Source organism: Carassius gibelio, chromosome B16 (assembly GCF_023724105.1).
Source record: "Carassius gibelio isolate Cgi1373 ecotype wild population from Czech Republic chromosome B16, carGib1.2-hapl.c, whole genome shotgun sequence".
Classification (NCBI taxonomy): domain Eukaryota; kingdom Metazoa; phylum Chordata; class Actinopteri; order Cypriniformes; family Cyprinidae; genus Carassius; species Carassius gibelio.
This window is the reverse complement of record NC_068411.1, coordinates 7464127-7482723: the sequence shown is the minus strand read 5'-3', so window position 1 is coordinate 7482723 and position 18597 is coordinate 7464127. Positions and strand designations below refer to the sequence as shown.

At 39.3% G+C, this 18597-nt stretch overlaps 1 long non-coding RNA gene across 1 annotated transcript; it reads left to right on the top strand.

Annotated features, from left to right (window-relative positions):
- Nucleotides 1–4853: 4853 nt before the first annotated feature.
- On the top strand, nt 4854–6891 carry LOC127975540 (uncharacterized). The gene is made up of 3 exons (XR_008157547.1): nt 4854–5006; nt 5994–6279; nt 6457–6891. It is a non-coding gene; the product is annotated as an uncharacterized LOC127975540 (long non-coding RNA).
- The last annotated feature ends 11706 nt before the right edge of the window (nt 6892–18597 follow it).

The following is an 18597-nucleotide window of genomic DNA, read 5'->3' as shown; positions in this document are numbered from 1 at the left end:
GGTGTGTGATGAAGACCGGACAGACGTTAAAACGAGGTTACAGTTTGCTCAGAGAGTTAACCCCAATGGCAACAATCGAGGAAGGGTTAACCGACAAGCCAATAACACATTAATACCCTGAAATAGTTACAAGTAAAACGTGAAGAGTGCAAAAAAAAAGTCTCTGTGTGAAAAGGCTCTGTGTGGAAGACAGAAAAGCCCCTGAACTCGATTCCAAAGAAACTGATTAAAAAAACACATGTTCCTGTGAGACTGCTGAAATATTATCTTCCTAAATCATAACATTTTGTCATTAACTATAAATACTCATTGGAGTCACTCTGCACGCTGGAGAAATGAAGTGGTCTGTACGCGGAGTCCACTTCCCAGGTTGACGGACTGACAAGCGCCAGAACTTTCCATGGAAAACGCTGTCATATATATATATTGCATTTTTCAATCTTTTAGGTGTCGTAGTTAATGGGAAAAGCCAAAGTCAAACATGCATGCACAGAATCTTTTAGCCAGACAGCATGTGGATTTCTCAGTAAGGTTCAATATTAGGATGGAGCTGGTTTTGTCTCTGAGAAGTGCGTGAAGGGAAAGGCAGCAGACCTGTTAATTAGTCCTGGTCACAACATCCCTATAAGAGGTTTGAAGAACATGTGAACCCCATCCATCCTCCGACTCAACATGGCTCCTCTGACAGACTGATCAGCACTTGTTCACTTTCCCAGATGTAATGCCCAGATTTACCCAGATGTGTAAGATTAAGCACAGGCATGAAAGAGGACTCGGGGTTGATGAAGTGGAACTAAAGGGCAGCTTTCTTTTCTCTTTCCTTTTTTGTTTTAAATTTCAGTTTGGGCAGATTGGCTACTGTAGACCACTTTGAATTGCGTGCATTTATTAATGTGCTCCTGACTTAATTGCTCCATAAGGTTTTCATAACCTTCAGACATAAAAATTCTTTCACAGACTGTTTGCATGTATAACATTATTAACAATAATCACATCTGTAAAATGCATTTAGAAATGCACTGACTATGAGCAGTCACTGACCTGTAGGAGTGCAAAACAATTGATAGCACATAAAGTTGATGCCTTTCACATCTAAGAAGTTCAGCCTTAATCATAAAATGTCAGGGTTTCATATTTCTATAGTATTAATTAATCAGACATGGCTCTGTTATGTGACACAGAAAGAAGTGCAGTATACTTTAACAAAAAGAGCACTTATTAAAGAAATCATATGCATTGAAAGAGTACACCTACAGTAAGTGCAAACCATGTATTATGGTTTAAAATTATATTAAATGCAGTTAGCTGAAATTCTGTTTTTTGTTGTTGTTTTGCATCTGAAAATGCTCACTAATGGCCTCTACCTGAGCTGCTTTAGTGTCGCGACACAGCAGATGAGCTGGTTTTCCATAGCTGGGGTGAGGAGACCAACTCACTGTTGAAGAAAGCTGGCCTCAACGTGTCTTTCCATTCCTTCCCAGACCTCAACCATCAGTTGTGTCGACAAGAACTGGAGTTACTGCGCTCCTGGATCCTGAAGAAACTTTCCCTTTAGTACATCCACAATGCTGGACAATGACCGCTGCTTCCCAAAATCCTGCAATAATCACCATGTACTCTCCCTCATGTTGTCACAAGATGCCATCGATGTACTGTAACGCAAGAGGGATTCAAAAGCACAAGGAGTCGTCTGCTCTTGAGGTTCTTTGATGTCACTCAGAATATTTCTTGCTGAGCCTACTTTTTGTAATCTCTGTTTGATGCTTTCTACAACAATGACTTTAAATTATCTTTTCAGAGTAATTACTCCAAATTTGATGTGCAATTAATTAGATTAAAAATTTTAATCGCTTACCAGCCCTATACTGTTAGTGAAGCTCCAAAACAAGTAAAAGCATAAGAACATAATATTAAGGGTAAGAGTAAATGACGGAATTCAACTATTACTTTTAAATGATCTGCTTATTTGACTCAGAATAAACTGTTATGTTTCTTCTTTTCCAACATTGTGCACTTCACCTGCTGGAACTAATGCGTTCAGTGTGAAAAATCTCCATCCACATGCTTAATCAGAGTTAATGTAGCTGTATAAACCTTGATTCACCAGCATGTGCTCCACCTCACAAAGACTCTACTTATTGTGCACATTTCAGAGCCTGTAGCGCTAACCACTTTAAAGTGTTCAGTGGAGCACATTCTGCAGGCTGTGATGACTGTTCCATGGAGTCTGGTTTGGCTGTAGATCCTGTGGTCAGGCTGAAGCGGCAGGTAGAGCCATCACACCGGAGGGGAGGAATGCCACTCCACTCTGTGGTTTGGAGCTGGAATCCGGTCTGTTTGGCACCGTCTTGTTTCCTGCAGTGCGAGGTATCTCTCACTCCTGTTCTACCTGTTTTTTTCCCCTGCACACCATTATTGCTCGGCGTGAAATCTGCTGTGCATGTGTTTGGAGGTTCGCTCAAACAGTAGCTTCATTAATGGTTATTGGGAGGAAGTGGTTAGCAGGTTTGAAAGTCCTGTGGATGTAGTGAGGCTACAGTCCAGTACCCACATGCACCATCTGGACACTGAGAATGACTTACCGACAGTGCTAAAAGACCTTAATTCATCAAAGATACTGCAAATGTCATTAGTAATGGGCACGGTGAGAATACACACTTCCAGTCAGGGGGGCAAAGACTCCTGTTTTCCACATGCTGGAATAATAGTAGTCATCATAAGTATGAAATGGCACAAATGGAAGTATTGGAATTTTTTGTTACAAAATTCCATTTCAAACTATTCGTCAAAGAATCCCCCCCCCCCCCCCCCCCAAAAAAAGAAAATCAGTTTCAACAAAAATACGAAGCTGCACTACTGTTTTCATCATTGATAATAATCAGAACTGTTTCTTGAGCGATAAATCAGTATATTTTCATGATTTCTGAAGATCATGTGACTCAAAGACTGGAGGAATGATGCTGAAAATACAGATGCGCATCACAGGAATGAATTACATTTTACAGAATGCTTAAATAGAAAACAGTTATTTTACATTGTAATGATGTTTTAAAATATTACTGCTTTTACTGCACTTCTTGTCAAATAAATGCAGCCTTAGTGAGCAGATCATGAGAAAAAAAATCCTCTACACATGACAGTATTAATGTGCATGCAGTTCTCAGTTTGCCCAGTCAGCTGGATTCTGCAAACTCAGTTCATTTAAAAACATCCCAGTGTGTTTGATTTCCATATTTTGCTTCAGTAAAGCAACATTTAAACACACTCAGCTTCAACACAGGAGAAAGAGTTGGAGAGTCAAAGGCAAAGAGTTTCTAAACAAAGCTTTATTTGCATTACTTATATATGCTCACTGTCATTCCACCATAAAAACCATATATCCAGAATGTTTTGGCAAAGGGAAGCCATTTCTGACTCGGCCAGTGAGGCTTGTTAAATTCAGCTGCATTCCTAAACTTATGTAACATCCTGTTCTATTCAGTAGCGTATTAAGTGCTGCATCAGTTGCTCTGAAAACATCTTGCACACAAGACAATTTTTGTGAATCATACAGAAATGCTAAATTGGGTCTTGATGTTGTTCACAGTGGCTCACTCATTCATGGCGTTTATGAGGGGTGTCAGGTTAGTTGTTTGGGAGTTCTTCTGATGAGAGAGAACCAGCGTGTTAAAAGACCTGTCATTATGCAAGAATAATTGCTGTTAATAGAATAGCAAGGAACAGTAGTTTCTGGTGCATACTGGCCCACAACAAGTGCTTAAAATGTTTGTCACGGAGTAAGGAGTGTGAAGGAAAAAAATATTTCCTTCGGTGAAACTATAGACGTATTTTAAAAATAATAACGGTAATAAATATAGCTGCAAGCTGTAATTAACAAGCCAAGCACAACACAGGTAAAATGAGAAGCTAAGGAGCTGTCATTAATTTTAAGAGGAAACACCCATATTTCTAAGAATTTTCTTAGAATTTTGTTACATGGAGCAACTCTTATTTTTCATGAATACGGGCCCAGGGTTCTCCAGCTCTGCTTCTGAAGAACTACCTTCCTGCAGACTTAAGCTCCAACCCTGCTTCAACGCACCTGTCCCACGAGTTAAAGGCCTTAAATCTGAGCCTGAAAATTGAATCTGAACAAAATTAAATGAGTTAATGCTTAAAACAAGAACAAATGTCAAAGGGGTTATGAAATTCTGTTTGAATTGAGTTCATGTTTTCTGGGCCCATGAGCAGAGCCATGAGCAGAGTTTGTTCTTGTTTTAATCATAAACACTTTATCGGAAAACAAGGCTTACATTAAAGGTATAGTACACCCCAAAATGAAAATCTGATGTTTTTGATGTTCTACTGAAGAAACAAAGTCACAGCAGATAAACATCACATTTTCATTTTTGGGTGAACTGTCCCTTTGAGTAATTATTGTTCTGAAGTAAATCTATCTTGATTTAAGACTCTTTAGACATTTTCACTGCAAAGTAAGACAAGATCTCTTGAAAGTTGTGTCGTCAAATTTTTTGAGTGTTGCTAATGCAACTTGTGTGCTTCCCAGACATTTTGACCAATTGTTTCTAGTTTATTCCTTGAATTTTCTTTACTTCGTCTCTAAAAGGTCTTAAAAATGTAAGACTTAGCTTCATAAAACCTGTTAACAAAAATCTGTAAATGTACATCAGTGATACTAAAATAGCACTGGAGTAAAGGAGGTCATAAAGTGTTAAACTTGTTATGAAACATGATATTTGTTCTCTGCCCAATACTTTGGTCCTGGACTTTCTGTCCTTTTCTTTTTCTGTTTTTGTCACGTCTCTCTCTCTCTCTCACTTCCAGCTGTTTGTACAGAGAGTGGTAGAGCAGGGTGTCCAGTGGCAGCTCTCCCACACTCGCTCCGCTCCTCCTCATCCAGCGCTGGAGCCAGACTGCTGCTCAGGCTTTATATCATTTAACTGCAGGGATAGATGACGGTAATGAAGACGGCTCCTCACCGTCTGCTCCTCATGGGGTAACATCAGGTGAGGAAATGAACACACATCAGTGTCTTTTAAACTCGATGTCGTTAAAGGGAGTAGTTTTCACTGAATGAAAATGCTGTCATCGTTTACTCAAGCGATATGAATGGGCCTTTTTCATGTGTTTTATTTTTTTATTTTTTGGCAAACGAGCAAAGCACAAGGCCGAAAAAACACCATTAAGGCATAAGAATTTTTTTTTCTCCATAAAATCTGTGCACCATTTTCAAAGTCTACTGAAGCCATCAAGTCAAATTTGTAGACCAATCATTCTGGACCAACAGATTCATTGAATGGACGTGTTTCAAAAGGATGATTGAATAATTCATTTGCAGAAGATTCAGTCTGTATACACAGCTACTCATGGATGTTTGATTATTAAAAAAGTTAGCTGAATCTTACAATTCCGTTTTTTGTGTGTGTATTCTTAGTTTCCAAATTAAGATCTAAATTCTGAATTGTTAGATATAGTTGCAGTTACCTTTTTATTTTTAATTCCGTGACCGAAACGTGCTTCCATAGCTACTTTGGAATAGCTGTCAATAAACATAGATGCGTTTTGCTTGCAGTTACAAAACCTACCAGTAGGTGCTAAGAAGTGTATGATAATCAGCAAAATAATACGCATGTAATATCAATATCATATCATGCACTCAAAACATTCTTGTGCAAAGATAAGAAAAAGAGCAAAATAGCACGCACATTAATCGTTATTACAACAGACTTTAAAGAGGAATTCCAATCAGTGGAAGAATGCAGACGTTCAAGAACTGATTGTGGAATCAAAGTATTTCTGAAATAACGAGTCTCAACTAGGGTGATGTGTAATATTTACATTCCACAAACTCTCGGTGACCATTTCCCAAATCACATAACTGCCTCATTTTCCCATGGTGCAATTACCCTCCAAGAATGGTGTTGTTATAAGGTACCTCCTCTCCCTGCCTTTGAGGTTTCCACCTTTCTCTAAATTGTGCTTTGTCCACTTAGATGATAATCTGCTTCACAGCACATGTGTCAGATGGAAGGAATGCTAATCTGGAAGAGGTGCAGAGCTTGGACTTTTTGGCAGCCAGTTTCCACTCTGCACTTACTTTCCATGTGGTGCCGCTCCAGAGGCTCCAGGCTTGAGAAGCCTGTTTGGGGAACGGAGGTGTTGACGGATCCCAGATCGCCCCATTGGCCACGCCCCCCATCTGAGGGTCACGGCTCTGAAGGACAACTGACCTGAACTTCTGTTCCAGTACCACTTCCAAATCTGTAGTTCATATTAAGGGTAATACAATCACACTGTGTTTGCTCTAACCCTGGGCTTTGAAACCCAAACTGTATTTTATTCAATTCATCAGTCAGACGGTGATTAATCAAGTCCTTTCTCTCGCTCTCTCTCTTTCTCTCTCTCTCTCTCTCTTGCTCTCTCTCTCTCTCTCTCTCTCTCTCTCTCTCTTCTTAGTCTGGAATGAATGATTGTGATTCCTCAATGAAGATGTTAAATGTGTGAGACCTAGGTTTGCTGATCTTCACCTGTCAACTCACATGGTTTACGGGGACTCTCCATAGGCATAATGGTTTTTATAGTTCACCCTTCACCAACTCTACAAAATTGGGGTTGATTTCGACTTCACATACAAGTAGAATAGGCTGATTAAATTTGTCTTTATTTTAATGTGATACAAAATATTGTTCAGCAGTGATTGATATATGATTTAAGACTGTACTGTACATAAGTTTACCGTATTTTTCGGACTACTAGTCGCACCTGAGTATAAGTCGCATCAGTCCAAAAATACGTCATGATGGGGAAAAAAACATATATAAGTCGCATTTATTTAAACCCAAGAACCAAGAGAAATTACCGTCTACAGCCGCGAGAGGGCGCTCTATGTCTTCAAGGGTTAGTTCACCCAAAAATGAAAATTATGTCATTAATAACTCACCCTTATGCTGTTCCAAACATGTAAGACCTCCTTTTATCTTCGGAGCACAGTTTAAGATATTTTAGATTTATTCTGAGAGCTCTCAGTGCCTCCATTGAAGCTGTGTGTACGGTATACTGTCCATGTCCAGAAAGGTAAGAAAAACATCATCAAAGTATTCCATGTGACATCAGAGGGTCCGTTAAAATATTTTGAAGCATCGAAAATACATTTTGGTCTAAAAATAGCAAAAACGACGACTTTATTCAGCATTGTCTTCTCTTCCGTGTCTGTGTGAGAGAGAGTTCAAATCAAAGCAGTCTGGATATTCGGTTCGCGAACGAATCATTCAGTTCACCAAATCAAACTGAATCGTTTTAAACGGTTCGCATCTCTAATACGCATTAATCCACAAATGACTTAAAGGTGCCATATGCAAAAATTGAGGTAAAAATATCCAAAACATGACCTACATGCATCAAAAGAATGAGAAGAAATAAGGGAGATGATGTCATTAAAAAAATGTCAAGTTATACTGCTGTAGAGATATCAACCTTAATTAGCATTAGCATTACTAGCCCCGGCCCGACAGGTGTTGTAATACCAGTTTCGGCCATGGTAGGCGGTATGCGGGCAACATAACCACCAGCCAACCTGCAATACATGAACCTACGTACCTGAACCTGATGTCAATCATGTGGAAAGTACAGCCCACTACTTCATTTCAGTTCAGGGAAGAGAGAAGAAGGATGGCTCAAGCCCTTAGCAAGAGACCACCACCCGCTACAGGGAAACAACCGCGCTCGGAATCACAAATCAAATCCGATAAGAAAAGGAGCCAACCAGAGTAAACATCGGCACTGCTTTTAATCGCTGGAGACAACTGATGGACCTGAAAGAAATGAGGTTCGACTCCGAACTTGCAACATTTCTTTTGGATTGGTAAGTTAGATGCTGTTAGTATTTCGCTAGAAGTTTGTTTTATATGTTTGTGTATTTGTTTTCGGGAAGTTATAGCATAGAAATGTATCGAAGGCTGTTCGATAACGTGCTAATGTTAGCGATGGCTAACCGTAGCTGCGTTTGATAATTAGCTAACGTTAGCTATAACTTACCCATTTTTTTATATCATAACTAACCTGCTCTGTCTAGTCTGTTGGTCTCCGTGTCCTCTTTGTTTCGTGGTTTTTGTGTGCGTGAAAAAAATTGATGTGTGGAGTGAAAGCGTGTGAAAAGAGTCAATTGCGTGTGTCTCAGGAGAGTTGGCTTGAGAGTTGGCAGCTCTGGTTACGTTGGTTGGTGCTAGCTTGGTCAACATCAGCTGTCTGATGTTGACCAATGATGTTGACAGAATGCTGTTTGTCAAATTAATTTAATTGAAATAATGTGTATATACAACTCAAAATGTAATATGAAAAAAAAACGAATAGGAACATATTGACTGGTAAAGGTGAAGGGGAGTAGCTTGAAGATGTCATGTTTCAAAATCACTTGACATCACCCAACGTTCCTCTGGAGGCAAAACGTCCTCTTAGGCTTCGATTACTTGTCGGCTATGGCTATAGGGTTGTTGTGAAGGTAGGGGTGGAGCATAGAGACTATGCCGTTTCTCGTTTGTTACTCTAGAGTAAACCAATTCACTTTATTGAGGCATACTGCCTCCATCTGGTATGGAATGTGGAGTATGGCTTGATTTTTTTGCCAGACATGACAGATGGCACCTTTAAGCTGATAACTTTTTTAATGTGGCTGACACTCCCTCTAAGTTCAAACAAACCAATATCCCGGAGTAATTCATGTACTGAAACAGTACATTGACTGAACTGCTGTGAAGAGAGAACTGAAGATGAACACCGAGCCGAGCAGATAACGAACAAAACATTGACTCGTTCACGAGTCAAGAACCGTTTCTGTCAGACGCGTCCGATTCATGAACCGAGGAGCTGATGATACTGCGCATGTGTGATTCAGCGTGAAGCAGACCGACACACTGAACTGAACTGATTCTTTTGGTGATTGATTCTGAACTGATTCTGTTCTAGTGTTATGAGTGCGGTTAAACCGAAGGCTTGAATCAAGGGCAATCATCGCAAATGACGCCATTACGTCGAGCGCAAAAGAACCGGTGAACCGCTTTCTTCAACCGGTTTATTGAATCGAACTGTCCGAAAGAACTACTGGTGATCCGAACTCCGATGCAACCGGTTCTTCACTCGTGAACGAGTCAGTCTATTGTTCGTTATCTGGCTCTGCTTGGTGTTCATCTTCACAGCAGTTCAGTCAGTGTACTGTTTGAGTGCATGCATTACTCTGGGATATCAGTTTGTTTGAACTCAGAGGGAGTGTCAGCCACATTAAAAAAGTTAACAGCTTAAGTCATTTGTGGATTAATGCGTATTAGAGATGCGAACCGTTTAAAACGATTCAGTTCGATTTGGTGAACTGAATGATTCGTTCGCGAACTGGATATCCAGACTGCTTTGATTTGAACTCTCTCTCACAACAGACATGAAAGAGAAGACAATGCTGAATAAAGTCGGCGTTTTTGCTATTTTTGGACCAAAATGTATTTTCGAAGCTTCAAAAAATTCTAACGGACCCTCTGATGTCACATGGACTACTTTGATGATGTTTGTCTTACCTTTCTGGACATGGACAGTAGACCGTACACACAGCTTCAATGGAGGCACTGAGAGCTCTCAGACTAAATCTAAAATTTCTTAAACTGTGTTCCAAAGATAAAAGGAGGTCTTACATGTTTGGAACAGCATAAGGGTGAGTTATTAATGACATAATTTTCATTTTTGGGTGAACTAACCCTTTCAGTGTAGACTACAGGAGCACTGTGCATCATCTCTGGCAGCATAGAGTGCCCTCTCGCGGCTGGAGACGGTAATGTTTTCTGTTAGTTCATTTCTCCCGGTTCATGTCAAATAAATTTTGATAAATAAGTCGCACCTGACTATAAGTCGCAGGACCAGCCAAACTATGAAAAAAAGTTCGGAAAATACGGTAGTTAGAAAAAGTTTAATAGCAAATAAGACAGTGAGACAATATTCAGCTAAAATAATAATACAAATATTTAGCAGAAATATTTATTTGCAACAGTGCCTAATGCCCACTCTTTTAGATTTTTATGGAGACCAGCAATAGCTGTTGGGCAAGATTGCAGATAGCGGCAACAGCACGTAATAACTGCATTCTGATTGGTCAGATCGCTTGTCAATCATGCTCTTCACAAACAGTGTATTGTACAGTTGAATTTCAATAAAGAAATTAAAAGTGAATAAATATTAAGCGTAAATTCTGTCACGAACAACTCACTGTTTCTTATAACTTTGTTTTGTTAATAATTCAATGACATTTATTTAAATGTAACTTGCTGATAGGGAGAGATTCAAAATAGATACAAAACAGTCTATACATCATTTACATGTAGCATTTCTGTTATATACATTAGCTTTGATATAGATCAAGATAAAAAGTTTGACATGCTTCTTGTTTAAGCCCTGCCCAACTGTGATTCTGTCCCAATACAGACACACGCACAACCCTAACAAACACATGACATCACCAGCGTCTTCTCACGTCATAATTCATGCATTCATATCTATGTTAAATTATGGGGGTGCAAAAGACCCACAGTTGTACTACCACACTCGTAATTATTCCAGACATTCTGTTCCCATACCCCAAATTATTCTTCCCATGATCCCATGCACTCCAAACCCCCAGTGCTGATTTTGCCCTCCTATTATGGCTTTTCCATTTTCACGCTATTACGGTGTCGAGTGCCGACGTAGCAGAGCTGTACGGTGTGTTTCTGGGAGTGTGGGACTTCCCTTATTCAAGGCAGCTGAATGTAGTCGTAGCTGGCACAAGAAGGCCACCCCTGAGCTCAAAGACATCAGTGTTTTTTTAATTGTCATCCTCTGTTTGTCAGTGGTCTCACAGGGCCTCTCAGAAATTATGCAGTGAGACTTCCCGCAGGCTGTGTCATAGTGTATATGAGCATGATGAAAACGTATTACCTCCTGCTTTCTCATGGGCATTTAAGAGCTAGCGTAAGCGGAGCTCCATGCTGACTTATCTCGCTATACGAGCACCAGGCCTCTCCTCGAGGAGCAGCTCGACTGCATGAGGCCATTAGGAAGCAGCTTTAGCTGAGCTCATCATAATTGTTCTAATCCAATTGGCCTTTTCCTGTTTCTTACGAATAGGCTTTATAACTCTGAGGACGACATTAAAAAGCCCTAAAAAATTGCTGGTTCCATTATGCATTTAGCGGTCACCACATAAACAAGCTAATATGACTGTTTTACTGTGGAGAACAACAATGAAAACAAATCAAAATGAAGGGAAAAAATCTTAAAGGGATAGTTAACCCGAAAATGTTGTGTCATTATTTGCTTACCATCATCATCCGCTTTCTCCGACTGGTATGACTTGCTTTTTTTCTGTGGAGACAATGACAGACTGTGCACTATGAAAATGAATGAGGGTAGAAGTCATCAAGCTCCAAAGGATCATAACAATATAGTCTTCATGTCTACTGTGACAAGTTTTCTGAAGTTATTTCATAGCCTTGTGTAATTTGTTTTTCTGGGTCAACTAACTCTTTAAAGACATTTCGTGTTCAACTCAAACAGCTGTATGTGTGGTCAATTTGACACATACATAATTAAAAAAAAAAGAAAGAAATAAAATAAAAGGTAATTAAATAATGATAAATTCTGTAATCAATTATAATTAGAACTCAAATGTTTTTAATTGTATAAAAGCATTTACATTAATTCTTTAATTCTTTATATTAATTTTGTGATTTATTCTTGTCTATTATTTGAGCTGTACAGCTGTTTAGACCTTTTTTGCAGTTGTTTTAGGGTTTATGTCATCAAATTGTCATGGTGACTAAGTTATACTAAATGCTTAATTGAAACAGTAAGTAAATAAACATTAAAAAATTTGCTTCAGTTCCATTGTAAATGCCTTACTATAAACCAGATTTTATACATTTAAATAAATAAATACATAATTTTTTTTTATTTCTTTATTTTTTATTATTATAATTTGTGTGTGTGTGTGTGTGTGTGTGTGTGTGTGTGTGTGTGTGTGTGTGTGTGTGTGTGTGTGTGTGCGTGTGTGATAATCCACATTATGCAAGAATAGCACAATAGAACCCCAAATATTCCTCTAAAGAAGGTCATACTAATAAAAGTAATAAAAAGTTGTTGAAATTCAGCAGGTAGTTTTGAAAGTACAGCAGTGCGGTCGATTTCCAGCCGTGATTAAAGATGCTGTGTGAGCAAACAGCTCAGGAACTTTGTCAGAGATAAAGCAGCAGACGTTCTTTACATGATGATGTCACACTTAAATTTACCCGCATCTACCTTGAGACCGCTCTATTTCGCTAGTCATAGCACATATATTTCATATGTGGTAATGTCACGACTAAATGACTCATGTTCTGTCTGTCTGTCTGTTTTTCTTCCCTCACTCCTTTTTGTGTTTATGTGAGTTTTTATCTGGAAAACATCCGCACTTGCCAAGAGAACACTCATCCTTCTTTGAGACGGCCAACACATGGTATACAATTTTGGAATTAAGATGTGAATACCTTGCAACAGATCAGCCTGCTCTTACAGTGATGATGTCACACACAATGGCACCGGTGTCTGTGCAGATTAGTCATACTGCCTTTTTCAGACTCAATGATATCATTACAGTTTTGTGAATAACTCACCGTGTCAGGGCTTCTGAATTTTACTGGGAGATGGGGAATATTCTGCTTTAAATAATGAAAGCATAAACAGCAGTGCGCGTGTCATCCTGAGAGTTTGGGGAATTTGTGAGCACACGTAACCAGATGACTCACATTAGTCTACGTGGACATAGTTGTCCAGCAGTCTGATTATTTTTTTACATTGCCAGTAAGACATGTGGAATAATTTGTTTTGAGGAAACTGCTTTGTAACTGGAACCTGTCATATTACTATTTCATATTGTTTAAATAGTTAATGATTCAAAAAAAAATTGTTATCCTGGTTGAAAGTCTCTTCACATCCAGATAGCCATCACTAAGTGAGTGGTCTAAATTTATTTACTTGTATTTATATTTTCTGTAGAAAGCGTAGTCAAGTCAAGTCAAGTCACCTTTATTTATATAGCGCTTTATACAAAATAAATTGCGTCAAAGCAACTGAACAACATTCATTAGGAAAACAGTGTCAATGATGCAAAATGATAGTTCATCATTGAATTCAGTTATTTCATCTCTGTTCATTTTAAATAGTGTCTGTGCATTTATTTGCAATCAAGTCAACGATATCGCTGTAGATGAAGTGACCTCAACTAAGCAAGCCAGAGGCGACAGCGGCAAGGAACTGAAACTCCATCGGTGACAGAATGGAGGAAAAACCTTGGGAGAAACCAGGCTCAGTTGGGGGACCAGTTCTCCTCTGACCAGACGAAACCAGCACACTTACCATAACATTGGATTTTCAAATACTGTTCTAATGAGGGGCTCTCGTGGCACTCTGATCGAGCAGCTCATAGATCGAATGGTGCATCTCAAACAATATGTTTGAGAGTCATCAACTTGATCTGTGGAAATACTGCTGGAAGGCTCTGGGAAAAAAACAGAGAACTCAGTCTCATATGAGAGGAGAACTCTGAAATTTAGAGTAGCCCTCTCATAGGCAACCCTTCCTGTAAAAGAGGAGTGCTGCTAAACCACCACGAGAATAGCCAAGAATAGCCAAGAGATGCTTGAAGTGTATAAACAAATGCACACTGGCTGAATGGAGCCCAAGGAACCAAGGTCTTACCATCTCAAAAAGGGAACGAAGCTGAGCACGTAACCCTTACATTACAGGATTTCAGAAAGAGTTGCCTCTGGCTTGCTTAGTTGGGGTCACTTCATCTACAGCGATATCGTTGACTTGATTGCAAATAATGCACAGACACTATTTAAACTGAACAGAGATGACATCACTGAATTCAATGATGAACTGTCTTTAACTGTCATTTTGCATTATTGACACACTGTTTTCCTAATGAATGTTGTTCAGTTGCTTTGACGCAATGTATTTTGTTTAAAGCGCTATATAAATAAAGGTGACTTGACTTGACCTATCTAAACAGGGTGTTTCTACTAGGGATCTGTTGAGATAGCTCCTTCAGCAAGCTTATGCGAGAGCAAGCGGTAGCCCTTTTGTGACAGGCAAGACCTAGTATAAATACTGGGTTCTTAGCCGTATCCCTTTAAAGGAATCCTTCCTGATTCCAAGCCTTCAGTTCTACCCCGGGCTGAGGCCCTAACAGATAAGTAGGTATGTAGCTTAGGCCTTTGGCCATAAGGGATAATGGCATGGACAGCCGACTAAACGTCCCAGGGGCAACTCCTATGGAAATGGTAGAGTTGGTACTTAGTGTTCTCCATGATTCTGGCCTGCTCTCCCCTCAGCATGGCAGCGTGGGTATACTGTTCCCCATAGCACCCCCTAGAGGACACAGTTCGAACTTCCCTTGAAAGGGAATATTTCAGGTTATGAATGTAACCATGGTTCCCTGAGTAGGGAACGAGACACTGCATCCTCTAGCTCCCTGCCATGCTTCGGATGCATGCTTCAGACGAAGAAGTGAATGATGTGTTCTCCTGGTGCTTATTTATAGTCACGCCGGTAGAGACGTCAGAGGCTGTCGCCAGCCAACTCGTTGGTGTTTTTTCTATGTATGCTTCAGACATGGGTCACGACTAGGTATTCCCCATAGCACCCCCTAGAGGACGCATTGTCTGGTTTCCTATTCAGGGAACCATGGTTACATTGGTAACCTGATACATTTTCTGAAGAGCATTTTTGAAGCTCAAAGTGGGCAGAGCCAGTCATCACCATCTTGGCACAGCATCACCAAGCATCACTCCCGGATAATCGAAAATGGACAAAAAAGCAGGAGCTGGTTGCTGAAACCACACCCTCCTAGCTCAACAGCAGTGTCAGCAGTGGCAATCCATCTGTCAGTCAAGTGGCCACGCCCTTAATTATGCAGAACTTTAAGGCTTAATATAATTTAAATGGATGAGTTATAAAAAGATTTTCCCCCGTTACAGCAGAGTCTTGCACCCGTGATAATATCAAAATTATATCCGCACCGGCCAAGACTCATTAATATTTTTTTCAAAAAATAAAATTTATTCAGACACCTTCAACATTTCTCACATTATCACAGTTTATTGGCTATAGTTGAGAAAATGGTGATAAAATATGACAAGTACTCAGTAAGACCTCTTAAACTGTATTGACAGATAACTTTGATAAAAAGGTTTGTAATGAATTCAGTGGAAAAGCTGTCAGCTGTTAAATTTAAGTACACAATTAGATAATACCAACTTAGATAAACCAATTACCAAGCAAAACTTCATTTTGTTAAGTCTGGTGTGTAAAGAGTTCGCATTAGCAACTAAAGAAAATACTTAAACAAGACATGGTCTGGTCAAAGTGTCTGAATCATTTTTGGTCCCCAATTTTTGGGGGGTTTAATATGTCACAATCCTCACTCATATAAATGAACTATAGTGTCCTGCACCCATTAGTAAACAGATATCAAAAATTATATCTGGTGTCTGAATAATTTTGGTTTGACTCTATATATACGCACACACAAAAACATAGACATTAGTTTATTTTTTAGTGAAACAATAGATAGACAGACCTCAAAATTTCAATTGAATTCAATTTGTTGCCATTTCTTTGAAATCACTTGTAAAATTTACTAGAAATCTTACACCAAACTGTATTCAACAAATATATGTATAGCTGAATCAAAAAACTTACATTCTACATGAAATATTTATATGTAATAGTTCATATTAGTCATAAAATATGGTGCAAGGTTTTCCAGAAACAAATCTGGTGATGATCTGAATGAATTGAATGAATGAACTCCTTACTAAAAATTAATCAGACTTCCCAACCCTATTTGAGAACACAACAGTCTAGACAAAGCAGTCTGAAGTGTGTTTGATTATTGCCCCAATGCTTGATGATGCCTCTCTACACTCACTTGGAAAAACAGTTCTCTTGGATGAGCTAAACGGCTGTGCTACTGTCACACTGCTGACTCAGTTAATAGAGTCTCTACCTTTAGTTATTTAGTCTCCAAAACTGAAGTATTGTGCATTTACAGGCGTGACTGTATGCGTTTGTGACTATTGGTTCATCTAGATCTCTGCTGATAGGTTTTCCTGTGATTACAAAAGCAGCTGCAAGCGTCTGCCAGCGGAAGGAGGCAGTATTGACTCAGAACCCTGTGAGGGCGCTCATGTTTTCATTCGGTGTTTGGGGCCAGGCAGCTGGAGCGCTCAGGGTGACAGAAACTTACTCAACCTCTTTTTTTTTTTTTTTAATCATCCGCCACTTTATTTGGGCTGCGTGGGGCCATTCCTGCCAGAGAAAACCTCTTGCTTGCAGAGACTGTGGTCCGGCACCAGGGTAAACACTCCTCTCTCCAATCACAACACATACTGCCCATTGCTGCTTATTTTAAAGATGGATCACATTCAGATTTCACACTATTAACATTTCAAAGCATGATCAAATAGCTGAACACATTACTTTTAATGTAGTGCCCGGCAGTGACTCCTCACAAAGATTTAGAGGCGATCAGTTCTAAAATACAACAAAACAAATATTACTAATTAAGTAAAACACTCATTTTTTAAAGTAACATTGTCCAACTACTCAGGCATCACCAAATCTCTTGAAATTATGGTTTCAATAATGGTGCTTTTTGAGATGCTTCAATGATGTTTAAGATGCATTTGAGTGTCTGTGGTGTTTTCAGTGGATTTGTTGACTAAAGGGGTCACATATCCGATGAGAGGTCTGAGTTTTTGTCATGGACTGAAGCATTTGAACTTAGTGTTGAATCTGAATAGAGAATGAAGCCCCACACATGATATGTAGTAGAAATATTCAAACAGTTCCCATGACCTATTAATTTCTGCATATTATATGTTATTCTCATTAGTTCATACTCGTATTAATCTTATGATCTTCTTAATAAAACTCTTTTTACTTTGAGGCTGCTTATTTGTCACCTAAAGTATTTGATTTGATTCTGATATCGTTCCAAAACTGTGGCATATGTTTCAGTGTTCTCCCCCCACTTCATTTGTCGTTATGCAGCACTGTACTTTAAATGAATTCCCCCAAATAGGGAAGAGAATGCTGAGAAAAAGAAAAAAGTTTTATATGGAAGTTTGTTTGGTAACAAATTATAATACATTATAAATATATTCCAAAAAAGTTGGGACACTGTATAAATTGTGAATAAAAACAGAATGCAATGATGTGGAAGTTTCAAATTTCAATATTGTATTCAGAATCCAACATAGATGACATATCAAATGTTTAAACTGAGAAAATGTATAATTTTAAGGGAATAATAAGTTGATTTTAAATTTCATGGCATCAACACATCTCAAAAAAGTTGGGACAAGGCCATGTTTACCACTGTGTGGCATCCCCTCTTCTTTTTATAACAGTCTGCAAACGTCTGGGGACTGAGGAGACAAGTTGCTCATGTTTAGGAATAGCAATGTTGTCCCATTCTTGTCTAATACATGCTTCTAGTGGCTTAACTGTTTTAGGTCTTCTTTGTCCCATCTTCCTCTTCATGATGCGCATATTGTTTTCTATGGGTGAAAGATCTGGACTGCAGGCTGGCCATTTCAGTACCCGGATCCTTCTTCTACACAGCCATGATGTTGTAATTGATGCAGTATGTGGTCTGACATTGTCATGTTGGAAAAAGCAAGGTCTTCCCTGAAAGAGATGACGTCTGGATGGGAGCTTATGTTGTTCTAGAACTTGGATATACCTTCCAGCATTGATGGTGCCTTTCCAGATGTGTAAGCTGCCCATGCCACACACACTCATGAAACCCCATACCATCAGAGATGCAGGCTTCTGAACTGAGCGCTGATAACAACTTGGGTTGTCCTTGTCCTCTTTAGTCCGGATGACATGGAGTCCCAGTTTTCCAAAAAGAACTTCAAATTTTGATTTGTCTGACCACAGAACAGTTTTCCACTTTGCCACAGTCCATTTTAAACGAGCCTTGGCCCAGAGAAAACGCCTGCGCTTCTGGATCATGTTTAGATATGACTTCTTTTTTGACCTATATAGTTTTAGCCGGCAACGGCGAATGGCACGGTGGATTGTGTTCACCAACAATGTTTTCTGGAAGTATTCCTGAGCCCTTGTTGTGATTTCCATTACAGTAGCATTCCTGTATGTGATGCAGTGTCGTCTAAGGGTCCGAAGATCACGGACCACCAGTATGGTTTTCGGGCCTTGACCCTTACGCACAGAGACTGTTCCAGATTTTCTGAATCTTTGGATGATATTATGCATTGTAGATGATGATAACTTCAAACTCTTTGCAATTTTTCTCTGAGAAACTCCTTTCTAATATTGATCCACTATTTTTCACGGCAGTATTGGGAGAATTGGTGATCCTCTGCCCATCTTGACTTCTGAGAGACACTGCCACTCTGAGAGGCTCTTTTTATACCCAATCATGTTGCCAATTGACCTAATACGTTGCAAATTGGTCCTGCAGCTGTTCCTTATATGTACATTTAACTTTACCAGCCTCTTATTGCTACCTGTCCC